Source organism: Prenolepis imparis, unplaced genomic scaffold (assembly GCF_030444845.1).
Source record: "Prenolepis imparis isolate NDT839.2.m4 unplaced genomic scaffold, iyPreImpa1.0 SCAF_13, whole genome shotgun sequence".
In the NCBI taxonomy this organism is placed as follows: Eukaryota; Metazoa; Arthropoda; class Insecta; order Hymenoptera; family Formicidae; genus Prenolepis; species Prenolepis imparis.
The window spans coordinates 7,090,029-7,117,353 of record NW_028141171.1 but is presented as its reverse complement, the minus strand read 5'-3'; the positions used below and the strand labels follow the sequence as shown (position 1 = coordinate 7,117,353).

Below are 27,325 nucleotides of genomic sequence, written 5' to 3'. Positions count from 1 at the left end.
GATCTCAGCGTATATATGTACATAATATGTACGTCCATCACACTGTTGCTGTGGTGTAAATTATTAACACAGATGCGGAATCTTCCCGTCTCTTTCTCTCTCTCTCTCTTCCGTTCGTATATATTTTCACCGCCATTCGCGACCCGAACCCGCTTCGTGGACCAGGCTTTTATTCTCAGCTGTGCGTCGCGCGCGCACAACGCGTCCCCGATAAAGCGCATATGTATTTTATACCGTACCGACGCTCTCGGCCCAACCCGCCATTTTCTCCGGACTCAACCTTAGGGGTTAGCCACGATGGTTAACGACGAAGAACCGGTTGCTCCATCCCTTTCTGCCTTTCGGTCTCCCTCTCCGTTTCTCCGCCTTGGACCCTCTTCCACCACCTCTTACCCGTCTCTCTGTCTCGCGCTTTCTCTCTCTTCCACCATTCCAACCCCATTCCTCCTCCCCTCCCGGAAAATCAATATGAAGTGGCGTTGGGATACGACGTGGTGGCTGCTACCGCGTGCTGTCCTTCTCTCTCTCTCTCTCTCTTTCACCTCCCTCTCTCACCCTCTCTCTTCTCTGTTTACTACAGCTTTTCTTGGTACCTCTTAATCCCTTTTCTCTATCCTCTTCCTCCTTTATCTCGTTCCTCTTCCCGTTTCCTGTTCCTTTCTTCTACTTCTTAGCGGCCACACGAGCGTTCCTCTTGCACGCCATCCGGTTCTCCGGCGTCTGGTTCTTCCGCTCGACGCACCTTGCATCTCCACCGTCAAATCCACCTGGATCTCTCCAGGGGCGCCCAGAGCTTCGACGGCAGCATCCGCAGCCTTGCCGGCGGGTTGCGACAGATCGGTCACCGAGTCACCGGGATTTATGCGCAAACTGGCTCGTAGGTCAACATCCACCATTCCGCCGCCACTGGTTGAATACCGCCGCGTGGCAGCGCCGTGCGTGTCATCGTACTTTGAGCTTCCTTTCCACCTGCTCGCCCTCGTATATGCGGAGGAAAATGATTTCTCTCGAGATCTCGTGCCGGATGTCCCTGGTCCCTGGATTTTAGATTGGAATAAAAAAGAGAAAAAAAACCGAGAACGAGAGAGAGACGAGTTAGCGAGGTCACAAAGAGCCAGACCCTTTCGCACTCTTCTTCGTGTGTGTATATGCTCTCGCCTCGTATAATTCGATCTTATCTCGCGGACAAACCGCCGCGAGCGAATGCAACGTACGCAATTTCGCGCACTCCGTCTCGATCGATATATCGTCGTCGCGGCACGCTAACGACGCAATGCATCGTGATCTGGTTTTGATAACGTTCACCCTGCGCGGTCTTTTTCGTTTTACGTTAGACGATGCAAGAAAGAAGTTTCTTTCCACCCAGTACACGCAATACTTATTTATCATACGAGATACGTAGACGGTATCATGAAAATTCTACAAGCTTGAATGCATCTCTCTACCTTAACATTCTTGATATTGCATCGCAAATATCCGAGATGATTCCTCACAGATATAGAGGCTCATGCTTCTGAGAGATTTTATTTAAAAATACAAATAAAATATATATACAACAAAAGTTAACGGAATACTCATGCACAGAACTATAAATTTCAATCCGGATGGGGGGTAGCAAAGATATGTATATATTTTTATTTATATTTTTGACCTATATATATATATATGTATATGTATATATTAGTCTTTCTTCTTGAAAATTTGTCCCTTCTTTACCGTAAATGCCACGACATTTCGCTGCAACACGTGTACACAGCTACATTTACCCCATAAATTAAGAATAACGTCGGCATATATTAGAGAAAAAGAAAGTGACAAATAGGGAAATATAAGTCTCAACACATCCGTAAAAGAAAATCCTTTCTCCTCCGGGCACTATGCGAGGAAAAAGACGGCACTGGGCGTCATGCGCGATGGCGTCTCGGCCAACAGGGGTGGTGGTTGGTGCGCCCTAGGGGTTGATCGGCGTCGTAGTGTAGAGAGTACGGGGCGCGGGGAGGTCAGGGTTTGGCCAGGTAGCCGTGGCGAGAGGGTCGACGGGGGGTCCGACTGGGAGAAGAGTTACGAGGCGAGGCGAGGCGAGGCGACGCGAGAGGACGGACACGCTAGGTTAGTAGCGGAGGTACACGTTGTACCAGCCGGCAGTAGCGAGTGCCGTGCTTAACACGGCCTACCCGCTGCGCGCGTAGACCGTAAAAGGCGACCGCCCCTCGTCGTCGATCCGCTTCTACTCGCGTCGCGTCGCGTCGCGTCGCGTCGCGCCACGCAAGGCGACTGCTCCTCGTTTCTTATTTTTTTTTTGCACCCCCTTCACCCCCGGAAATATCGTACAACGGCGCGAGACGCGCGCGCCCGGCTGTGAGGAACGAGGGAGTGAGTGGATAATGGTAGCGAGGAAGTGCCGGCGTCGTCGCCGTCGTCGAGTGGCGTCCCGCCGTCGCCGGCAGCCCGAGCGACGCTGCTACAACCCGCGTGAACAACAACGACATCGTCAACGCGGCGAAGCCGCAGAGTGAACGGCCTCTCGCGTGATCGAGGCTACCCCTCCGTTCTCCGGACGCCGTGGACGGCCCCGGCGGATTTCAGGATTTCGAGAGAGACGAGGGCGAAGAGGGCTGGCTGACTCTCCCTCACAGTGCGCGCGTGAACTCGACGACGACGACGATGCGTCGTCGTCTCCGTCGGCGGTGCGTGCGCGCGCGCGCGGACGTGCGTTGGGAGGGTAAAAGGGCGCTTTTCGCACTGCGGGGGTAGCGTGTGCTGATCGAAGGGCCCCGGAGTGAGCGGTGTGATTGCACGCGGCGCTGTGTCTTTCTCGCGTGTGAGGTTTTCTTCGTTCGTGCGAAAAACACGCTCGTTCGTTTTATTAGCGCCAACTTTTGCGGGACAGGCGTGAAAAAACTCGTGAGCGTGAAAATTCGTGAGTGCGCGAACGATATGTGCGCGCATGCTTTTTCTCTCGGATATTTTGTTTTTAAAAAAAGATAGGAAAATATGTAGGGGGTATATTTTGATGTCGTGCCCCGGTATAACTCGATGTTGAAATCGATTGTCGTTGATTAATAACTAAAGTTGGAAGACTCTGAATTTATCATGTCTCTTCATCGATATTTTTCGTGAATTAAATCGTTTGTCAAAAAAAAAAAGAGGAAAAAAAATATTAATTAGCTGTGCGCTTTGTGCGATACAAATTTTATCAATCGTATTTGTATGAATCTTGATTTTTTCAACAAAAAATTTTTGCATAACCGGCATTTAAAATTTTGATTAAAGTAAAAAAACAATAAAGCATATCTTTCCCTCTATCGAGAAAATATTAGTCGATTATACCGGCAAGGATCGATACGTTAGGCAAACAGATGATAGGCTTCCCGGATTCGCATAGTTTGCGCAAAATAAAGCCGCGAGCAGGCAATTTCGGTGTACCACGAGAATCCCCTCGTTATAACGAAATCATACTTTTACGAACCACACTCTTATAGTCAAAACCCTCTGACTCGTTTTTCCAATCATACGTAATAAAATTCTACGGCTTTGCGAAAATTGATATCGCGGATGAGCCGATTGTAATTACAAAAACAAAAAAAAATTGATTTACGCCCTTCCGCTGTAAATAGAAAATTTTTAAGGTCTCGATCAAAAAATTTTAAAATTGTTTGATAGATTAACAATTTTATTATTAATTAGTATATACGTCTGTGTAGATATGAAAATTGCAAAGTTTTATAGCGACATACGAGTAATAGCATAAACAAAATAATACAGTACTTGGAGAATTGTTTTCTTAATCAATATGGCACGTGCTCTTTAATTCAAGGTGTAATATTTATTCTTCTATTATTTTAACGTAGCGCAAGTTCTGTGAAACATTATTTAACGTTGCTCAATGTTTTTCTAAAATAGGATTTAACATTACACAGAGGGAATACAGATATCATGACCGTCAATGAACCTTTTATGAACTTTATGTAGTTGCCAGATAGGGTAAGAATATAAAATGTTTACTTTATTGGCAAAGTGTGTGTGTGTAACAAGGAACGAGACTGTTAATCTTAGAGCTTAATAGGAATTACTAACCATTACTGCCGTTTTTATAGTCGCCCTGCGACTGTAGTTAATTACATCAGACTTGACATAACAATTATGAGGAAGCAGTTAAGGGAAAAAAAAAATGAGAATCTAATTATTTATTTCGTGGAACTTAATTTTCCAGTTCAAAGAACTGTTATCTCACTTCTTCCCTAGAAGCCTGTTTGTATAATAACTATCCGATTACAAACGCGAACTTTGCTGTAAGTCTTTCAGAATAGAGCGAAATGTAAATTTGCTAATCCAGTAACTTCCATGATCGAAGTAATAAAATAATTCTCGAAACTTTCTTGATTACGCGACATTCAATGCTTATCCATCGTAACGAAAGTTACGGATCCCCGATGATGAAGCTGCACGCGAAATGTTCCCCATATAGATTCGCCGAATCGAAGCAAAACTAAACTCTTGAAATATTAAATAGACATTCGTACATTTACGGCTACACATCTCGCCGTGATAAATTACACAAATACGCATTTGTATTTCAAATCTATGCTAGAAGAAGAATGCAGAATATTATATAGAGGAAAATCGAATCTCGCAAGCCTATCGATCTACTATATTTTGTCATTTAATTTTCTTTTTTAAAAATTAGTCGATGATAAAGCCGAGAGTAAGATGCGCGCACCTATTGGTTACCGGAAAAGGACGAGGACGATTGTCGTTTCCGGCGTAAGTGAATTACGCGACATCACGTCGAGCATCGTGCTTTGTATTTTTAGTGGTACCGCGATCTCTACTAAGACTCCTGCGATGCGAGTGAGAATCGTGATGCGCGAGTAACGAGAGGAGAATTAAGTTTAAGGGTCCTCTAAAAAGAGTGTTTAGTGTTATTTCACCAGTGTCTCGCCGAAAGAAGGAAGATAATCGGATTCTCAGTTGGATATACGCAGGGGCCAGTATTGTAAATGATATCTGGTGACATATCGGGTGGATAAAATTGGGCGAGAACGCTCGCTCGATGAATTACAAACTGGTCTATGTTAATTTAACGCGATTAACATCATCATCAATGATAATATAATCCTACTAATAATTATCTTCTGAATAATATATAATAATACAAATAATTTGTGTGTGGGGAGTGTGATTAAAATTTACCGTCTGTTCCAAGTTTGAGAGAGATATATTGCCGTATAAAAAAAATCTATAAGTATATATGTATGTGTGTATACGTGTATTTGTATACATGTCGTTGAAGAGGTGATATAGATCGGCGCGAAAAGAAAGAGAAGAAAGTGACACTTATAACGACCAAACGAAAGTTGTCAATTAATATTTAATCGTCGTGTTAAAGTTTTCACGTTCAATTATTATAAATGTTAAAGTTGGTTCGTCTGTAGTCCCCCTGTTAAATCTACCTCTCTTAAGTATCGACAACGAAAGTTCGGTAAACGGCCTATAAACAATATCCGTGCATAGAGTGCTGCGCGTGTCAACGCAAATCCGAAATCTCGATGACGATGATTGTACCTGGTTTAATAAGGTATTGAATCTCCTTCTTCGAAAAACAAAAGCGCCTGTTTATCTCCTTTCGAAGGTAAGAGAAAGAACTCATTTTTCTATTTTTGTCCGAACAGTTTCCATGGTAATAATTTTACATATTCTCGAGACTCTCTGCCCCAAGATCTTTCTTTATTCATTATAAAGTCAAATTATATTTAATTATCTCCATCATTGGGAATAATTATCAGATTTTATATTCAACTTGCTCTTTAATAATTATTAACCGCGACATTTAATGGCGATAATAGTATATATCGGAGAAGAAAAGAGATTTTTTGAAAAATTAAGTTTGCGCAGTAACATTTGGCCTATAATTTATCGAAAAGCACTCGGTAAAACTCGGTATTGCAATTGTAAGAGGGAATGCATACGTAACACTTTCGAGCATGCGACGTGACGCGCCTCTTGATCCGTGTGCCGCAACTTTTATTCGGATGCCTGCGTGCATCCGATACATACATGTTGCGTTCCGATGTCGCACACATAACATTCGCCATCCGCTACTCTACCCCGCTGTCACAAAACCGGAGAACACAGAACAAAACGAGGTGCATCGCGGCGGCCGATTATTGCCACGCGCAATAGGTACAATAGGTTTTCACAATGAAGCTTCATACATTTGTCGTTGTCACGCTCGCCAACGGGCCAACTATAACTGTCTGCAAACAAGAATAACATTTGCCGCAATGTGTCTATTGTTTTAAGAAAAATAGCCCGGGATAATTTCTCGCGAGAGGGAAAGGGGGGATATTAATGAATCGCGTATATGAATCTGCTTCCTCGCGGTGCAATTAATAATTTCTCGGGCAAATTACGCATTGAACGCTAATTATTAATTACGAGCTATAATTTAATCTATCTGCATGTTTCTTAATGATGTACTAATTGTCTCCCTTTGGTGCTTTATTTATATTAGATCTCAATCTAGCAAATGGTGATATTAAACATTCGAAACTCTATCTCGAGTCGAGAATATCTCGTTAACGGTGACGTGATAACAAAGATACCGCTGTTGATTCTTGCTCCTATCTAGAGAGTCCAAATCCTCCAATAAGTCTTCATCTAAAGCGTATCTCGATACACTTAAAGACGACAATTAAGGGAGCACGACGCGGGTTAAACTGTAATTCTTTACCGGAATATAATACCGCTATTACACGCGAATGCTCGTTCTTAGTACTTTTTGCTCCTTTTTCTTCCGATCGTTTCCTTTTATCGCCGTCCACCCCGTTCTTCCGCATCGTTGATCTCAATTACGTATCAGTCGGTTTGGTCGAATAGTAGACCTCTCCGTTACATGATGATCGTTCTGCGGTCGTTTCCATTGAATACCTGCGACAAGGTGGAACGGAATAACACTTTAGTAAGACAGTCGAGCCTTCCGGATCGACTTGATTGAACGTTTGTGGTGTAGTTAGCGATAATATGAAAATCAATTGGAAAAATGTCTGATTTTTCAAAACCAGATTTAAGGGAAGTGTATTCCATCATTTTATTTTCATTGAATGGCTCATCTGAAATTCATTGAAATAGTCGGGAATTTTAAAGCAATTCTGATATGTCACTTTGGTGATTTAAATTCGGACAGTTTTTTATAATATAATTGGCATCACATGTTTTCAATCAAATGATTGAAATCAATGTTAATTTAAAATAGTAATTAGAATTTTCTAAAAGCAATTGACGCGTGAGCGTTGAAAGCTGTCAAACCACTCGACAGAAAAGCTCTTTATGGCTTCGTCAATAATTGTGTTTAGTATTAAGAACGAGCACATGTAGACACGTTTCACGCAACACTTGTTGGTATATTTTCGGATTTATCAATGTGATAGCAAAGCTTAGAGTTGCGCGTGTCTGAAGGCTTGTTGCGTTGGCTCTAATGTGTTTCGATTCACGCTTAGTGTTTTATGCAAATCCTCGGAACACGGGCAACAAAGTAATAATACGACGCGTGATATCGTGACGTCGCGATAAGTAATATGCAGATGAGCGGCTTTGCCGCGGTGAGGTGAACAGTTTCGTGCTACTTTCGGCATATTAAAAATACGGTGTACACAAGTATCGCGTTGGATATATTTTTCAGATCGATTAAACGGCAATTAAAATTCAACAGCGCCCCCCTCGACGTTATTATGATAGTTAAGCGTTCGATTCGTGTCTATTAGCGCGTAACAAACGGGACCGGGAACAAATCGACGCAATTTCAGCATAACGGCTAATTACGTCGCGGTCGATGCCGATCGTTATATTGTTGCATTTGGCTGAATAAAGCTGAACGATTCTCTCCTCGTCGTCGTAATATTTTTCCATCGGAAATCATCGCGCGCGCGGATGCACGAGAAGTATAGGGGCGCGATTGTGCGAGAATCAAGATACACGCGTTTGCATTTTATCGACCAAGACATGACAATATGAAGGGAACGTAGGCGTTTACCGCGTCATGAAAATTGAGTTACAAACTCCGCGCGACATATTAACGTTGTAGCTCCTCTATGTAGCCCCCAGGCGTCCGACGACGATATATATAAATGGTCAGTCGCGACATCGATGATGTCCAGCAACCATTATCCTTTAAAGGGCGAACAATCCCGGTTCTTCGATGTTGTCGTCGTCGTCTTGCATTCAAAATCAAATCTTACCCCGCATGTCACTCCTCTCTGACCTCGTGCTTTAAATATTTGCAATCGATGCCAAGGGTTCACGAGTCATTGACTCCTTCTTTCTATCCCTACCTCTCCCTAGCTCTCTTTTTTTCTCTCGTCTCTTTCGTTCACCGATACGTCTGTCCATCTCGCCCTCTCCTGTTTCCATCCCTCTTTCTTTCGTCCACCCCTTCTCAGCGACCCTCTCTATTTTCACCCACCTCTCTCTCTCTCTCCTTCCCTTTTATCGACTCTTCTTGTAGCCATCTTTGCTCTCTCGTTCTTGTTTGATTCTCCGCACTTCCCCCCATCGCCACCCTGCTTTATATCTCCTTCTCGCGCGGCCACCCTGTTCTCTCGTCGATTGCTCGAATCTACTACTCGACTTCGGAAAAGCTGTCTCTCCTAACGTCAAGGCCGACTTATTTCGAACTCGAGATGTGTGCAACGATATCACAGTCGGCTCCCTAGAAGCTACCTAGAGACTGCAAAACTTTTCGCGCAATAAATATACGTGTTTTGAGGCGCTAGAGGATTTCTTTCGACGGATATTGGTGAATATGAGTGTGATTCGAGAGCAGTCAGGGAAATTTTATTTGCCCGGATACAATGTTCGGGTATTGATTTATTTTATCGGGAAGAGGTCGTCTGTGCGAATGATGATTTTTAATCTCGACAAGCGCATCGAGATAATTATGTTCGCAACGCGATATAATAATCTTTTTTGCATGTAAAGTGGTTTTTCCAGCGACTCTGGCAATGACGATGATATGTCATTACGTCTGCTGGGAACACATTTTATTTTAAAAACATTTCAAGTTGCAAAGAAATACTCGGAAGAATAACTCATTCTTTCGAGACGAAGAGCCTCTCTTTTTTGCTCCTCAAACTTTTCCATTCTGTCATCTGTATCGTTTCCTAGAGATCATCCTCTCTTCACGGTCCTCTATTTTAAACAATTATAGTCGATTTTAAAAAGTTCTCGTCGCCGCGTTCTACTTTCGTCGATGACGTATTTTTCTGAGATCGAAGATATGTGTAAGCGTTTTCTCGGGGAATAACCACGTTCGTGTTTTTCAAATTTGATTGTTATTTATATGACTTGGCGAGAGACGCTCGATTGTCAGCGGTTGTGACAGTCGTGTTCTACTTTTTTCGTCTATCTCTACTGCTACTCCGACTGTCGCTAGTTTCTCCACCAGCGAGAGGATAAGCTCTCTCTGTGTATTTCGTAATTGCCCTTCCCGGTACACTTTCGTCGCGGAATAATCCGGTTGTCGGTGGCGACCCTTTATCTCGCTTCGTGAGCTTAAAGATTCCTCTATTTAGAATACGCGGATCATGGCGGCGTCGCATCATCTCAATTTTACCTCATATTATACGGCGCCTCTATGCAACGTTATTTAATTTCATAACAACGGAAGCTCCGCCAACGGACGTGACGAGTCATCCGTGTAATTAGAAATTTACAACCTCCGCAAAATCTTGATTATTAAAAAAAAATAATGAAAAAAAATTGTGTCACACGTGTTTCACTATTTGCATAGAGACCGATGATGACATGCGACAAATTAAATTTGCAGAAATTTACCTTCTGCGATATTGCGATTGTCAGGTTGTAACATTTCCGCAGTAATATTTCACAAATTCAAACATACATGTGCGACTGACTAAATCACTAAGGATTCAGTAACAATGCCTGCCTTGCTTGCTTGAAAAGCGAGCATTTCGTTTAATCTGCGTGTCAAATGTTAATTGTAACTGGCATTTCCTTGATCTCCATGTCATATACCGAAGAATATTATTGCTCAGCCCGCATTTTACCTCTCAATCTCCATTTGTAAATCCTGCGTGAACTTTGACCTGTAGCTGTCACCGATTGTTATTTTTTTTTTTTTTTTTATGAAAATGTTTCTCGTATATTTCAACTGCTCAGGTGGCAACGATACGTCACTATAAAAAAAATCAATATCTTTCTGTTTACCGTTCGTTATTTATCTTTTTTTTTGTTTTGCACTTAAACTCTGCGTCATAACTTTGTTGAATGCAAATCCCACATAGATATCGAATTCATATCGCTTTGCAGCCACCGTCGTTAATCCGAACAATTCTGTTATCTCAATTTTATTGCTGTCAACAAACGGGATTGGGTATTATTCCGCATGGGAACTTTACAGCCGTCATCAATAGCCGAGATAGGCCACTCGCAGTTGTCCGACCTTCATGTAGCGATTTTTTTTCGAAAACAATCCGACCGACATAAGGTCACGTTTTGGCATCGTATATATATCTCTCGAAGCTCGCGGCGCCTCGAGGTCATGAATTTCGGGTATGAACTCGTTATCTCGTATCATAACTTCTTATATCGTTTACCATAATAACGACAAACTGCTATTCGCGTCTATCTTCTCTCTCTCTCTCCCTTTCTTCGAAATATCATAATAATAAAGTTTACGGGATACTGAGCTCTTTCAATATAAATTCAGTAAATTATCTGATAATTCATCAAAGTTTGATGGATTAATGATGCAGCAGCATAGAATCACACGCGCGCGCGACGAGTCGGTGCAGAGCGGATGATATAGAAGATATTGATGAGATTTCAATATACGTCGTGCCGGAATAAACGTATCAACGATGTCGAGTTCGTAACAGAAATACGCTGGCATTTGAAGAGTTTTCATTGATTTTGTATTCAGCCACGACGCGCCATTGTGGAAGAGATGAATTTATTGCGCGAAAGCGTATTACGCGAGCCTCAAATCAAATCGAAATGTTTGGAACGAAATTGGCTGCAATTTACAATTCACCGCAGTAGCTTCAAAAATAAAATATTCCCGCGATATTATTATATTCGTTAGAATATTTTATTTTATCTATCTAAATGAATTTTTTCAGGCAAGAAAAATTCTGTTTTTACCCAATGATGGAAAAAAAGTAAAAAAAAATACGTTATTCGCATTGATTCATCACAACTTGTGCAACCGAAATATCGTCTGTTTTTTCCGTGTTTTAACATGGACGTAGGGCTCCGAAAAATCTGATAATTGCGCGTTTTCTCGGTTTATTACAATATATTTCGATTCGACGCGACAGCAGCCAGGACCGTTTTGCGACTCTGCATCCTTTAAAACCCATTAGCCACGAGAGAAAATGCAATTGAGCAGAGTCATCTCCGTATTCCTGACCGTGCCTTCGTCTTTAAAGTGCGCTGTCTGCGTGCCCTTTCGTTGTTTTTCCTCGGTACAATGGTATATGAAGAAAACTCGAAAGATCAAAAGGTTTCAGTACTATGTGCCAGAGAGTCCCGCAGATTGCATTGTTGGAGTCTCACTCTTGTCTCTCCGTCCGTTTCTGTCTTTTTTTTTTGTTCATGTGGCGGTGCATTCTAAGCGCATACCCCGACCGATCATATTGTACGTACACAAAAGAACGATCGGCTTAGAGTAATGTAATCTGTTCTCGAGGGGACACAGGATTCGAAACAGAAGGAGGATACGCGTCGGTGTGTTTCGTACCAACGGTGAAAGCGATACAATCTGCATCATCATGCCGGAACAAAAGTGCATTCTCTTATCCCGAGCGAGCGAGCTAGCTAGTTCCTATTAGTAGGATTCTATTAGTACGAAAGCTTCACTTTTCAATTAACTTTAACGCTGTTAGGCGATCTTAGAGAGGTATCGAGCTGAGTCATTAAATAAGATGACATGCTACGAAAATGGCGGAAAAATTCGGAATGAAAAAATAATATTACACTTGTTGGAGTACGACACAATTTATTATTATTTAATATTTTACTGAAAGAGATAATTTTTATTAACATTATAATAATTAGATGTGGAGAATTCGTCGCGAAATAATTTAAAAAAAAGTTTCGCAATTTTTGTTCATCCCCAAAAGTCTACATATTCTTACGTGCTATCTACACATATGCTCTAATGTATTTGCTTAACAAAAGGCACGTTCAACAATAGGTTTTCTATGTTAATTACCGCTTGCGGAAAAAGTTTCAGTCGCGAACAATCGTATAAAATTTACACGAAGGGAGACAATGGCCGCGAGGCTAATTCCCGAAGTTGATGTTGATATTAGGAGATGATTAATCTTTTTGAAACGCGCGCGAAGAACGAGGACGCGCGTTACAGATAGAACCCCTTATCGTTCTCGCCATCCGCGAACTCTGATAAGTCTCAGCACTTTTCGCCTAAGGGGAAAAACAGCGAGAGCTATGGACGTATTAACGACTCGCGTTTAGAGCGCGCTATACCCCCTTTTATCTTTGACTTCGCGTTCTAACGACGTTTTCATGCTTGTCATCTAATGAAGCGACACGGCTGATATCGGCAACGAGAAGAAATAGCGTCAGCGCGATATCGTTGCTGTGATAAACAACAGGGAAAAACGAAAATTGAAAACTGACGCTCGCGCTTTGACATGTTCGATTCGGTTGTTGTTTTATTTGTATCTCGAAAATGTATGTATCTCGAGTTCCATAGTGACATTCTATACATACGAGATATGTCTTCATTATTTCGCTTTTCGTAATGTTCGACATTCCATTATGGTATTATAAAGTTACGCGTCAACTGAAAAAATGCCGATAATGGCATTGAATAGTTTTCTCAGTTATTTAATTATAATTTTTATTTACAACTTTTATTTCACGTCTCTATAATTTTATAAATACATTTGTAATTTTCATTCATTATTCATTGTTTTATGCAGAATTCAATCGTTCTTTCAAACACTTATCTGACCAGTCTCTTTCACGAGGAAATATGAGATGCGCGTTGTGATAATAAGATAATTAATTTTTAATTTTAATTGGTAAAACAAATAAATCAAATTAACCTGATATATAAATTAATTTTTAATTTTAAGTAATAAAAATAATTAATTAATTTTTGATATTAAAGTACTCCTAAATATTCCTAAATTAATTTTTAATTTTAAGTATAATGAAAACAATTAATTAATATTTGATATACATACCTATAAAATATTTCTGTAGTGCAAAGTTTACACTATTTGTCCGATCTCTCTTCTGTTTCTCTTACATATGTGACAATATCCGAAACATGTCATTCGCGAGAATTGCATTCGGAAAATTTACTGTCGCGCCGGTGCATCAGTGATCATATGCAATCTGCCGACCTCGATGCTATCTCGCATTTTCCCGATCTATCCAATAATTTATCGCGATTATTTCTTCCTGCAAGCAACCCTCTTATAGCTCTAAAATTCCCAATGCAAATACTCGTGAAAGAATCTTACAACGGCATGCAATCGATCAGCATGGTTGTTTGCTCTTTTTACTGCGCGTCAAAGTTTCGCGTGGTTTCTTTCATCGAAATCAGACGGTGTGTCTGTCAAGATTTTTCGACAAAATCTTTGACATTATGCGAATAATTTCGTTGCATTCATCATGTAGAACGTGATTAAAACGTTATCGCGGATTTTGTTATCGCGACCTTATCTCGATATCGGATAGACGAGGTAACGAAGTATGTCAGCACGCGACGATCACGACGAACATTTGTCGATGAAATGTACAGTCTGCAGAAACTGCCTGCCCTTGCCGCGTCTTGTGTCGTTCGATAATCTCTTGCCGCTCATATCCGTGTCACATTTGTTGAATAAACGTCGCCCGAGGAATCACGTTTAGCCGCATCAGAAAATTGTATAACTTGTCGAGAAGATTATGTATGACTGTAGTCTGTTGTCGATCCGCGAGGGAAAACTTTATGAAGACTCTAGCTAGACATTCGTGCCCTCTTCATCTTTTCCCTTGTTTCCCTTTAACGATAAATCTTATCATACATCACTTGCATCACACAATCTCGGGCGAATTTGCCTTTTCAATTTTCCGCGCGCGCATTAGAAAAAAGAATTACACACACATATGTAATATGATGTAATATATATTTTTATATATATTTATATATATTTATATATATTTATATTACATTCGTTTTCCAATTTTCCTGGTTTATTTTCCAGTACGGTTAACCGGAAACTAATACATTTCATATATACCTTGAAATATACATTCCTTGAAATATTGAAGTCAAGTAATGCGACTGCAATTTCAATTTTATGTCACGTCTTTCATTTTTTTTTCCTTCTAAGGGGAGATTGTGCAGCTCTTCGGGCACAGACGAGTATATTTTACTCTGTGCACTGTGCATAAAGAGAATTATCTCTCATTCTTATGCCCATTTTATCATATATACATATGATATGCTGCGGGAGATCCAAGAGGTCTCGCGCCACTTTCTGTATGCGCGACTGACACTCGGCGTTGTTGGAAGTTTTGCGAAATAACTCGAGGAAATGCATATACATATATATATACACATCTACGGGACCCGGGAGCTTTTGCACGTAATGAAACTATGCAGACGCTGCTCGCGGATTCTCGTAAGTCCTCTCGCGGACAGGATGGGCGTGCGATTTAAGTGAGTTATATCGGTGACGTTACAAAATTTCATTTGCAAGCTTAACCAGCCATGTCGCGGAATAATTGTGGGATATACGGTTATTTTATAACGATACAACTATTGCATGCAGTTTTTAATAATGAAATAATTTCGCGTGCCTTCTGTCGTCCCTCACCCTTCTTTCTTCCTTCTATCGGCGGAGGGAGAGAAACAATTTATAATGAAAATAACTTTGTAAATACGCAAAACTAACGCTGTGTAAAACGCACCTGAATATCTGCATCAGGTCCCGATCGGTTAACCAAATTACGAAACAATTACTACATATATTTATTATCCTCTTTCATGCAGCTCATTATTGTTTCTTCATTTTATTCATTCTCCGCGTTTTGAATTATACGCTACTAATACAAATATACAGAACGTGGAATAACGTAAAGTAATTAAATCGTAAAATTCGCGATTGAAAATTAATTATCGCTATTTCAATATTAATTAAAGAAATGATATTGAACCGATTAATTGTGTCAACTATATGCGTCTGTTTTGCTTTCGCGCAACAATATGCTTCAGTATATAGCTTTCAAGATGAATGATGCCGCAAAATGCGCGATCGTGTTTATACAGAAAAAAAATCCAATTTCATCCGATGGAGCCATCGATCTTCCTCACGTGTCCTTCTCGATAGATATGTGATTACAGCTAATAAATTGCGATCGGACGCCAAACGCTTTAATGCGCAAGAGCGTCTCGTTTAATTCCGAGCGAAATATAATAGATAACAGAGTATATAAGTAAAAACGCGACGTTGTGTTCGGCAAATTAATCGACCCGACACATTTAATATAACACATGGTAAAAATTGAATAGACTTGTACAAACGTATTCGCGCTATTTTCCCACTGAAAATATCCTTCTTCCCCAAGCGGTTTCGCGAAAATAAATATTGAGGATATATCTTTTGTTTTCCTTTTTCTACTCTATCCCTAGGGAAGCTAGTTATATCTTGAACCACACAAGAGCTTGTTCTCGTTATTTGAGAATTTTTCAAATATTGCATACGATTTTTCGAAATTCACGGTAAAAATGTATGACAAATGCGGTATTTTCTCTCTAGGATGCTTATGAGTTACTAATATTACGCATATGCAAAATACACACAATAATATATATTTTAAAATAATATTTTAAAAATACATTCAGTGACATACATATACAGGATGTCCGACATTATTTTTTTAACAGTATTTTAAAGTACGGAGATTAATTATTTATTAAACGATAAATTATAAAGATAATTGTATGTATAAATTTTATGAAGATAATTAAGATTCTGAAGAATCTTAAAATATATAGGATTTAGCGAAAATATGCAGCACACATACGTTCTTTCTGATTCGTAAATTATGCTCTGTTATTCAAGAAGCTCCGCATTCTTCCGCGACCATGGTCAATATTTTCTTCCTTCATTCATCGACGTATCTTTGTGAGTTATAAGGCTGCTGGAGATTGGAATCCAGATTAAACGGAATCCTTGAATTAGCGCGTTCCTTCCGGGATCGTGCTTATTGCTTTACCTTGACTAAGAACGGGAGAGCGCACAGTAGATATTGGCTCGACACAGTAAAGAGATCATTATAAGCCGGATTGATGCCATGACGCGACAATAATAATAAATATGTTCGCAAAAGAGAAGAGAATGGCAACTTTTGCAAAGAGAGAAACGCGAACGAAACTAATATAAAGTCATGTATTACAGCGATATTTTATCGAACTTATTTCTCTTTGTTCTATTTTGGAACTCTCTCTCTCTCTCTCTCTCTCTCTCTCTCTATCTATCTATATATATATATATATATAATATTCACGATTCTGATATTTCAAACATTCAGAAGTAATCTTTCGAAATAACCCGAGGCGCAATCTTCCTTTTAATCATTCAGCTAGCGACATTTTAATTTATATGAAAGAAAAAAGATAATACATATTAAATTAATTTAGATTCTATTTAATAAATAATAATTGCGAATGTAGTAATATAGTAATTCTTTAATATAATCTTTCATATTTAAAAATATTTTTTTATATTTCACTTGTTTTAATTCTTTATTCGAGATTTCTTTCTCTCTCTCTCTCTCTCTCTTTCTTATTTTCTTTATATATTCCTTAAAAGTACCTCTTTACAAGTCCATATTTACTACAAGGATTTCAAGAAAGCTTGCCTTAGGCTGACAATAACTGCTTTTAGCACCTTTCTCTTTCTTTCTCTCTTTCTTCTTTATTCCGGTAAGCGGATTAATTTAATTGCATCTCGTTCTATCGCTAAATGTTTTGCTCGAAAGTTGAGGCAAACCAGGGACGAGAAAGCACGATTGCGCGATCGCGGGTAAAGATAACAGCTGACATTATTGCGCTTCATGGGTATTCAGGGCCACGCTGTAATCTCTCCATTTGAATATCCGGTCTGTGGCATCTCTCCCGGGCCTGGGGTTTGTACCCGGTACAAGGGGCAATCGTACCACTAATTCAGTACGAGCACGGTAGGTGAACTGAATGCGAGAATCCCGCTCTCTCCGTTCCCTCCTCCCAGTAATCGTAAAATCTAATTTATCATTTATGTCGAGAGGAAGGACATGCACATCTTTACGACACTCACGTTCTCATATCGATTCTCAAAACTGAAACCGAACAAAATGAAGCTACGCGTCAGCGTGACGACGGTCGTTAATTAGAAAAATTAAAAAGGAGATTACGACGCGTGAGATAGAAAGGCGAGACGGGAAGTTTGCAATAGAGGATTATTGGGAATGAGAAAGAGGAAACTCGGTTTTATTACAGCACGTATTTCCACCCTCGTTTTCCAAGACGGAGTCTTCTTGTTAGGCTGATTACAACAAGAGCCTCTCGCGTTTTTCTCCTCGTCATCGAGCGTCGTCACCTCATCCAGAAACGGGAAGAACATCATTTACGCGCTCGGGCTTCGAGTAAAGTTCAGCAACCGGGAAATTCTTTCACGGCTCGTTACTTGAAACTTCGAGAACACGAGTCGAATGGCCGTTAATCGATCGCCTCGTCATCGAGCCGTCTCGGGGTTTTTCGAAAAATGATCCATCGTTACGATGAGCTCGAAAGAGAGAGAGAGAGAGAGGAAAGATTCTCGCGTGTCGAGACAAAAAGGTCAACGATCTCGTGTGGTTCGGTTGCCCTTTGCGACTTTGACGTTAATCCGTCTTGTCGGTGACCTACGCCATTTTGCGAAGCAGAATTGCTCGTGAGACTTTAAGCTTTCTTGTAATTTCGGACAAGGCAAACTTTCGGACTATTATTAGACCGCCGGAAGTTGCGGTAAACGGTACCACTCTTATAAATCTAAAGTGAATGTAAGGTTCCGATTCGCGAGTTCTTCAAGCGTTTGAAAGATTGCTAGCGTTATTATATATATCCCTCAGCCCTCGCGGCGTCGTTAATCGGTTCGCCAACTGCGAATCGTCGTGAAAGTTGCGGTTCATCGAATGAAATTCAATATTTTAACTCTTTCAAATTTTATTACGTCTAGGGAATGTATAACTCGATAAAATGAAGCGTAACATCTCGACTTTTCGAGGAAGGCGAATATATTGTTAAGTGAACGATAATTATGTTGATTGTTTGATGAGAATCGATATATCTCCTGAAACCGGAGCGGATATCAAATATCGCCTCTGGCTTCAACCAGTCGCGATTACACGCTTCTCCTGTTCGTCGAGGCGAAACGCGGAGCCAAGAAGCGACGGATAGCATAGAGGGATGAAAACTAGTTGTTCCGTTGGTTGGCCATTCCGAAACACCAGGGACAGAGTAATGGACTGGCCGCGCGTTCGGAACACTGTCGTGTGTGTACGTATATAACAGCTAGACAATTCACCGGCATCGATCGAGGTCAAGTAAGCCCGACGAACAAAACGCCGGGTTTATTTCTCCTCGACCGCATATATATCCGTCAATCCGTTTGTCTGACATACAGAAATAATCCGGTCACCTCGTAAAGTCTCGCGGTCTATCTATTGCGAAGACACTAAAACTCCCCACGCGCTTTCTTTCGTTTTAAAGGATTACATACTTGTTGAGTCTTCAATCTGCGAGCCGAGATGCGATTCGAGGTAAATAGCTTTTATCGAAAGAGATTAAAGGCGATTGAACCTTTCCTCGATTCTGTGATTTAAAAAAAAAATATTCTAAGATCGTAATACTTATCTTATAATTTTAATAATACATCTATATTAATTATATCGTACGAATATGCGCTAATTATGTATAACAGTCGCGGTTTGTTGATGAAATTTAGTAATTCGCTCTCACGACTACGTGAGAGCGAATTATTGCCTCATCCATCCTGCAAGACTCGTCGGGTTCTTCTGTAAACTTGGAATTCAGGCTTCGTCGGATGGTTTAGGAAGTCAAGGCCACTAGTTTTAGGATCTTCCCTTCCTCCTGAAAAGGCAAATGGGTTAACGATCTCAAAGCAGCTGAACCCCTCTTTTCATTCTACGTGTCATTCAATGTTTGCTTTTCTCATTTTTCTTTTCGACCCTCGAATTTTCCATCCTGTAACAAGTAACTGTCGCGATCTGAAAAAAGGAAATTATTACCACAATTAATCTTCTAAATTGCTGCACGATTATCTTTCAGTAAACTTTTTACTTTAATAGGTAGTTCGTCTTCTAGTTGTATAACATCGCGATTCGAATGCAAAAAATATTTATAATTTAAATTTTTTAACTTTAAATTAATAATATAAATTACGATATTGTAATTATCGCTATCCCTGGTGCGCGAAAATTTCACCATCCATATTTTACAAATAACACTATGAATAATATATTTTAAAAAAGTATCACGATTATATTTTGCATATGTAGATAGGATAAATCGATATGCTAACGACATCCGCCATATTGACAACACGTGAATGGAAATTTGGCAACGGGTTTCGCGCGGATGCCTTGATTGAATTAATTGCAAGAACGTAGAATATTCAACCAGCGTCGAGCTGTAAACACAAGTGGCTAAGTGGACCGAGTACTTTGTTATGCCGGATCGTTTGAAAGTTTTAACATCTGTTGGCCGAACCATTGCGGCGAATATCTGGACGGAGCTGGCTTTAATTCCGTTCTTGTTACCAGTGGGAAATTAATTAATAACATTTATGGATAGGGGATGACTGTTCGTGACATTTCCGCGCGATCGCATAATATTGTACTTTCGATCGCCGAGACCTATGAATTTAAATATTAAAGCATATCGTCGTATCATCAACAATAGCAATCACCGATCGGCATTCGTTAGGCTCGTAAAGATACTGAACAAATATTGAATTTTCGCTCCCGCGACTCTCGATCTGCCCGTCGTGCACGTCGTTTCAAACTATATGTATTTGGAATAATCATGATGATGACGTAGGTGATACTAACTCAATATGTCGTATGTGTATGCATAATATGATCCGGCGTAATTCCGCCTCGACGAGATACACGTTTAATCGCGCCTCTTGCTGCGCGCGAGTACGTGAATTCGAATACCGCGAATCATCATCTTCGAGAGGGAATCTGCATCGCGATATTACCAAATTTGTGTCACAATCCTATGCCAAATCACGAAACGATCGGAATATATCTGTTGGCTCGCGGCCACACACGTTTCGCCTCTTGTATTTCGCGTTAATAATAATTTGCCTCGCTAACGAATGAACCTGCACGTTGCAAGATGCAAGTATACACAACACCCTGTCGTGAGTGCAGCGTTGCATCCTTTACATCGTTACATCGCAAAATGATTACAAAACCTTTTGCATAATATGTCATGTATGTAAGCGTAGGCGCCTCCCGGATTACCGATAAAGTTAATTGCATGCCTTCGGGAATAAATGTTATACTGTGTTTGCGCGGCAAAGGTAGAGTGTCGATAACATGCGAGATGAAACCACCTTACTGAAAAGGGCGCACGTGCCGCACGAGGAGGACGCGTCCTTTTCGCGAGCAATTGAAAAGTTTCAATTAAAACTTTTGCATAACTGCGGGGCGCGCACACATGATGATTAATTCGCGCTTAATTCGCCTCCGTTTGTCTGCCTCGTGTTTGAAACACACGGCAGAGGCGCCTTCGAGTTTTGTGTGTTTCCTCTCTCCTATCTCTCTCTTTCTCTCTCTCTCTCTCTCTCTCTCTCTCTCTCGGGACGCAATAATATCCAATTCAGAATTTCATTTAAATGCATCGCGCGGGTGTGCTAAATTTTACGATTCATTTCTGGAATAATCGGAATGCGCGCGAAACGCACAGCTTTCTCTGGAAAAATAAAAAAGAGAGTTTCACAAAGTTCGAATTTATCGTTAAATAATTTCCACGCATACGCTTCCTGCGCAAAATCATTCTTGCGACCGAAATATTTCCAGCATTTTTTATTTTAATCGTATTTTTCTCGCTTGGACATATTTCCGCAAAAAGTAACGCAAACTTGAAAAATTTCTCTCGACATTTTTTCGGCTTTAAAACGAATTTAAAATGAATTCGAGAGCAACTGTCACACGAGTGGAAGTTAGTCGAGGATGCAAATCCACGCTCGTCCTTTTTTTCCTCGCGATAAACTCCAATGAGAAATCGATTTTTTTTCTAATTGTGGTAAAGGCTTTGCGATTAACTGGAAGCATCTGGTGAAAAATTGTCCCCCTTGCATTAGGTTAAAGTTTAAATCGTTATTTTATAAAGGGGAAAAAAAATGTTTTTCCTCAGCTTGAAGCGCGACGATGAGAGATCTCGGGGAGAACAAAGGAAAAGAGGAAACACACTCTGAGGAGTATTTTCAAAAGAGTATTCTTGCGTCGGGACGCAACGAAAAAGTTATCAAGATTATCGCTTCCTATGTAATTTCCGCAAAAAAGTTCCGAATTCTCTTTGATAAAACTCTCGCGAATAAAACCACGTACATATCTCGATCTTTAATAAAAACAACGTCGGTTTCTTCCATAATCAACTCACGTTTACCTGATTACGTTGCGTCGAATGCAAAAATTGTTATGCAACGATATATGTGAATTTACAAGTCTATTTTATTTAAGTAAAAATGAACTAGAAATTCGAGTCTCGAGTCTCTTCGAGTAGGTACTTGCTGTCACGAGCTTTCGAAGTATTCCGAAGGTACCTATGTACGGTGTTGCTGAGTCCTTTCGTAGAATTTAATTTAATTTAGCGCTCCAATTAGCGCTACTGTCTGCATTGTGTTTTGTAGAGCCCTCCAGAGAGTCGCTAAATAATCTTCTTTCGGTCTTAAGTAGTCGCGTGTGGTTTAACGAACCGGGGTATCCGTTCCAGCTTATAGAAAGGATATTAAATCTATAAATTTCTCGTTGCACAAAGACGCGCAACACGCGAATTTTAACGAGATGATCACCCGATAAAACGCTCGATTATGTCAATTATCCAAACGTGAATAACGCGAAGACACTTTCGTTCCGAAACAAACTTTACGGCACCTATAGCAGCGCTTGTTCAGAGATTAATTCATAACTCCACCATGATAACAGCGCTTTACCGACTTTGCCCGTATCAGCCTGGGCAGTCATAAACCTCCGACCGGAAGTCAAGGTACACCGACGTACACATACACTAACGCTGATACACGAGCTTGATATTTCGTCCGTTTGTACATTCGTACAACGTTTCCAGATACAAGATTAATAAAATATATAGTAGAATTATGCTTGGAGCGCAATTAAAGAATTAACGACTCCTACGGTCGGAATGCCAATTAAGGAATGTATTAATCTCGCTGCACGACAGTTTAGCTTGCGCGTTTCGACAAAGAGCCGCGATGAAATATAACGATTTCGTCGATTTATCCTTTCCGATACATGAAAGAATTAATTAATGATCCTGGATTAATTGAGATAAGTGATGGGATTCTTACGGGTTCCCCGAACGCGGGACCATTCATGAACTACAACCGGAAGTGGAAGGTCGATCGGCACGTGCGACCCGGTTCTCAGCATTGACCGAATGCCGTAATTTAGTCAGATGCGAACGTGTCGCTTCGCGGAGAGATTTCATCGCGCGCGAACGGGCTCTTCGTCGTCCCGGAAACGGAAATGACTCTGTTATGCTAACTAATGAAACTGCCGCGCGTTTATCTTCGTCTTCCGGTCTTGCTCGATTGATTGGCCGAGCATGCACAATGTCCACTCGCGCGTGTGCTCTCTCTTCGGGATATAAATGTATGGTTCCTTTGAAAATACACCGGCAATACCTCTCCCTTTAGCTACGAAGTAAGACGGGCATTCTGAGACGAAAAGAGGAGTACACTTTAATTCTTTCTCGACGATAAGATTCTCTATCCAATTTTCACCGAATTATATCGGTAAAGATCTTTGCCGAAGAAGAAAGAATCAATAAAGTAAATTGTACGATGTTGTCAATTGTTATTAGCGTACTGGTCATCGATGATTGAAACTAATTAAGCTTCCCGCCTCGTCGTACAATAATGTGTACACAGTATGCAAAATTATTTATATTTGCAAGATTATGATTATGTTTAATAATAATAGAGAAAAGCGTAACAAACGAAGCACAAATTAATTTTTTTCTTTATTAAAATTTAAAAAATGATTACATGTACATGTTACGGCGCATCTTATATTAATATAAAATAATCTCATTAACGTGAACGAAAAATTAATTAAAATATACTAGACAGTGAATGTATTAAAAAGGGAGCTATAATTATATGCAAAAAGTTGTATGTATACCAACTTTCAATGTTGTCTAGAAATAATTTAACGATATATATATCTTAGAAGCCTTGATGTAGTTAGGTTGTACCATCACTTTCCGTCCTCCTTGTTTATTAAACAGCATTATCCCGAGTGAATCGTCTTTAGAATAACGACAAACCGCAGGCAGGCAGAGTGTAACGCAATTATTCAACGAGCAACGCGAGAAACTTTCGACTTGTTTCTATGCAGGATGGATACGTAGATGGTTCCCTCAATCTCGGGATTTCGGAAAATCTGGGACCATCTGGGCCATCTGACCAAGCTCGTCCATGATGCCGGGAAAGTTCTTGCTCCCTTCGCGACTTCATCGTGCGTCCGAATTGCAAAATATTTCGTAATTTCGCGAAAACCCTCCCTCCCTTCCGGTCTCGTGCGGAAGTTTCGCGGATTTATCCTCCGTGAGTCGAATTGCAGCTGCGATAAAGACTTTAAGTAGGGTCGGATTAAGCAGGCAACTGCATTCATCTCCAAAATTAGTAGAAAGATGGAAGCCCCATTTTGCTACGTGAACGATGGTCTTTATCCCATACCCTTGCTTCTCTACGTGCGCACTTGAGTTGCGTCTCTCTTCCGCGCGTCTATCTCCTCTCCTGACGAGCAAACAGACGACGAGTGTGCAGAGAAACGCGACAACATCTGTGCACTTTACACAAATGTCATTGCGACAACATCTGTGCGTCTTGTACGAATGCTCATTGTGTGAACGGCATTCACTCGCTTTCAGCTTTTCTGCAAGTCTAGTGAATAATTAGGTAAATATTTTGCGTTATGTGTGTCTGCTGCGTTGTGACTCAGCCCGCGATGTTTTATAGGTTTTTCTCGCAGGATCGAAAACTTGGAGAAATTAAACTCTCCGTGAATAATTTCTCGCGCCCTGAATAATAAAGTTATCCGTATCGATGCACGTTTTTGAAGATAATAACGTATTTATATACATTCAACATCGCGAAAGAGTTTTTAAAGGGTCTTTAAAATTTAAAGAGCTCCAAATATTGATCCCCGAAAATGTTTTGGATCGTAATTTAATCGCAATCAATGTGACAGAAACGAACGTCACTGCGAGTTCTACTTTCTTTTCTGGGCACACGACTACAATATTGATCTATAGTAAAGGAATTACGTTCGCTTGCTTGAAGTTACATTTAAGCTCGGGGAAAAGTACATGGAGTAAATTGAATTCCAGTTCGCGTCTTACCCAGGAACGCCTTCAAGGAAAGAAGCAGCGGCATGTATAGGTTTGTGCTTCTAATTTAGCGAACGAAGCTCGACTAATTACGAAGCACACAGCTTGATCGACTCTCTCTCCTCGGCTCGTCTCCGTTCCTAGGAGCTGCCATCGGATTCGATTTTCCGTCGCTAAATAAAACGACGATCTCCCTTTGGGTACACATATATCTACGCGATACACACATATATACATACACACAAGTACACATTTATTCGAAGCAATCAATAACGAATTAATTTATACTTTGTTCAATGAGACTGAAAGGACGACGAGATTTATCTATATTCAGGAACGTGTTGTATAAATTTCTGAAACTTTCACAATCATGATTGAATTACGGTTCTCGAAATTCGGCGATGATATACGTCTGATTGTCTCGAGGACATCGCACTATTGCCCATCGACGATTTCGAAATACACTCTCGAAAATTATTGTTAGACATCGACCCAATTCGGAAATTCGAATGCCGCGGTTTTCGTCAGCGAATCAATACCACTACCGAAGAGAGAGAAAGAGCAAACAGAGAGACAGAGAGTTGGCTACCTCTTTCCTATTGGACATTTTACATTCTTCCCGCGATTATGCAGATATGCAGCATGTTAAAATAAAAGGCGATTTCGTATATTTTCCAATACTCTTTTTTTTGACAAGTAAAACTCAAAGCACTCGATGTAAAATTCTGCATTCAGATTGGAACATATTGGAACATTATATCTACGGATTGCTATTAAAAAAGAAAGAGAGTTGACTGACTATTCGTAAATCTCCGATTTGTATAGCAAATTCTCAAAGCGATGGATTATGACTTGATATTCGCATATCGGCCGATCGTAGGGAAGCTATCGAGTCGATGTTAAAAGGACTCTCATAAGAGACGAATTTGGGAATGCATGATACGGAAAATTTGAAGCGAGGAGAACATTTACGGCAAACTATTTTTCGTCTTCGGGTTCAACGAAGAAGAATTCTGCATATCGATCCATCGCGAATTATACCGCCACGCGATATCGGACAACGATGCCTGTATTTAATAGTAATCACTATCCAGCAACGATTGCTCTTCCAGCCGCGGTGTCTAATGATTTTTTTTTTTTCACCGGCGGTCGCGATCGATGTAACACGTGCCCCTGTTATTAAGCTCTATTTAATCGCCTATGCGAGATCGCGTGTTAGAGACGTATGCGTGAGAGTTATAGAGCGTACGCAGCCGTCACGTCATTTATTGCAAGCTGGAATTTCAGGGTTGCACGCATCCACGAGCTCAATTATGTGCTTCCACGTTTCAAGCCTAGCATTTCTCTTGCTCTAAAGTCAAGCCCGATCTTGATTGAATTTTAAACTAGATCACTATATGATTATCGTTTCTGTTTTATATATTATAATTTATATTTCATGTTTATTCGGCGATCTTGAATTTTATTCCAAATTTCTGTATCCGAAAATCTCAAAGGAAACATATTAAACATGCGAAGGTGAATCTACGAACTTCTATTATTTTTTTTACGAAGAATATCATTGGCTTATTTCGTAGGATAAATACCGACGTCACAAATTTAATTTGAGGGCAAACGATAATGAACGTCACGACGACGAAATAGGATTCCCCCTCCCGTGTCTCCGATCCCGACGAAGAAACCTCCTTGATTCTCTTCCCGCAGGGGGATGCTTACCCTCCCCAATCACTTTTCTACCCCTAGAAGTGTTACCTATCGATCCGTTGATCCATCTCATTTGCATCCTTACAACTTTATTATCATGCAATCGATATCGGGCAAAAAGCGATGCGACGTCTAGTTTTTTCTTCTCCTTAACTGCAATGTGACGGAAATTTAATTGAACTATTATCTTTTCTTTATATATTTTATCTATCTCAATTACTGCAGATTTATATCTTGTTTTTGTTAGACAATATCGATCGCCGGAGTAGAGAGCTTTGTTCGAAAACTTGCAGGAAGGCTACAGCTAATTAATCACGCTTCTCGCATTTATAACTTTGTGTTAGAATACTCTCTCGTCTACGAGAGGGTCGATTTCGCGAAAATAACGCGCGAATAATTCTTAAAATATTATTTCGCTGCAATGTTGCAATTAACGAGGCTAGAATACATTAATGATTATTAGTTTTTCGATCGACCTAATTTTGATCGCGAGATTTTGGTTATTCGTAGAATTGTTCTTCCACCAGAATTATAAATATATAGTGCGGAGATAGAGAATCACAACGTCGAGGACATATATATATATATATATATCGCTCTCAGCGTCGCGCTTTTCTCATTCCTGATTTAAATGTCCGCTTGTATGCGGTATGATTCGAAATCGATAACTCGAAAGCGAAGCGAAGCAGTTACTGATTGACAATACGGGCTAACGATCATTTCCTCCTCGTAAATGTGCCTATTATTTGAATATCCGCTACGATTTGCTTTTCTGAATAGCGGTGATAAAATTACACAAATCGCGTAAAATTCCGCGGCTTGTTAGTCGATTGTCATAACGACACGTTGGATACACAGTGCACAACAACAATGTTAAAAACAATTTTCTCTCGAGGCTCTAATAAATTGAAAGAAATTACTTTAACGCAAACGTGCCACTGTCATGGATTTACTGAA

General features: G+C 40.4%; 1 protein-coding gene across 5 annotated transcripts in view; it reads left to right on the top strand.

Moving 5' to 3' along the window:
- The first annotated feature begins 2,118 nt into the window (after positions 1–2,118).
- Positions 2,119–27,325, top strand: part of Unc-13 (protein unc13 homolog) — a 99,424-nt gene continuing 74,217 nt past the window's right edge. For 3 of the 5 annotated variants that reach the window (XM_083052678.1, XM_083052676.1, XM_083052677.1), the window contains exon 1: positions 3,904–5,632. The gene's annotated coding sequence lies outside the window, so the exon portion shown is untranslated. Of the gene's footprint in view, positions 2,921–3,903; positions 5,633–27,325 lie in introns of those variants that run through there. The other 2 variants (XM_083052675.1, XM_083052674.1) reach the window with 2 other exon arrangements.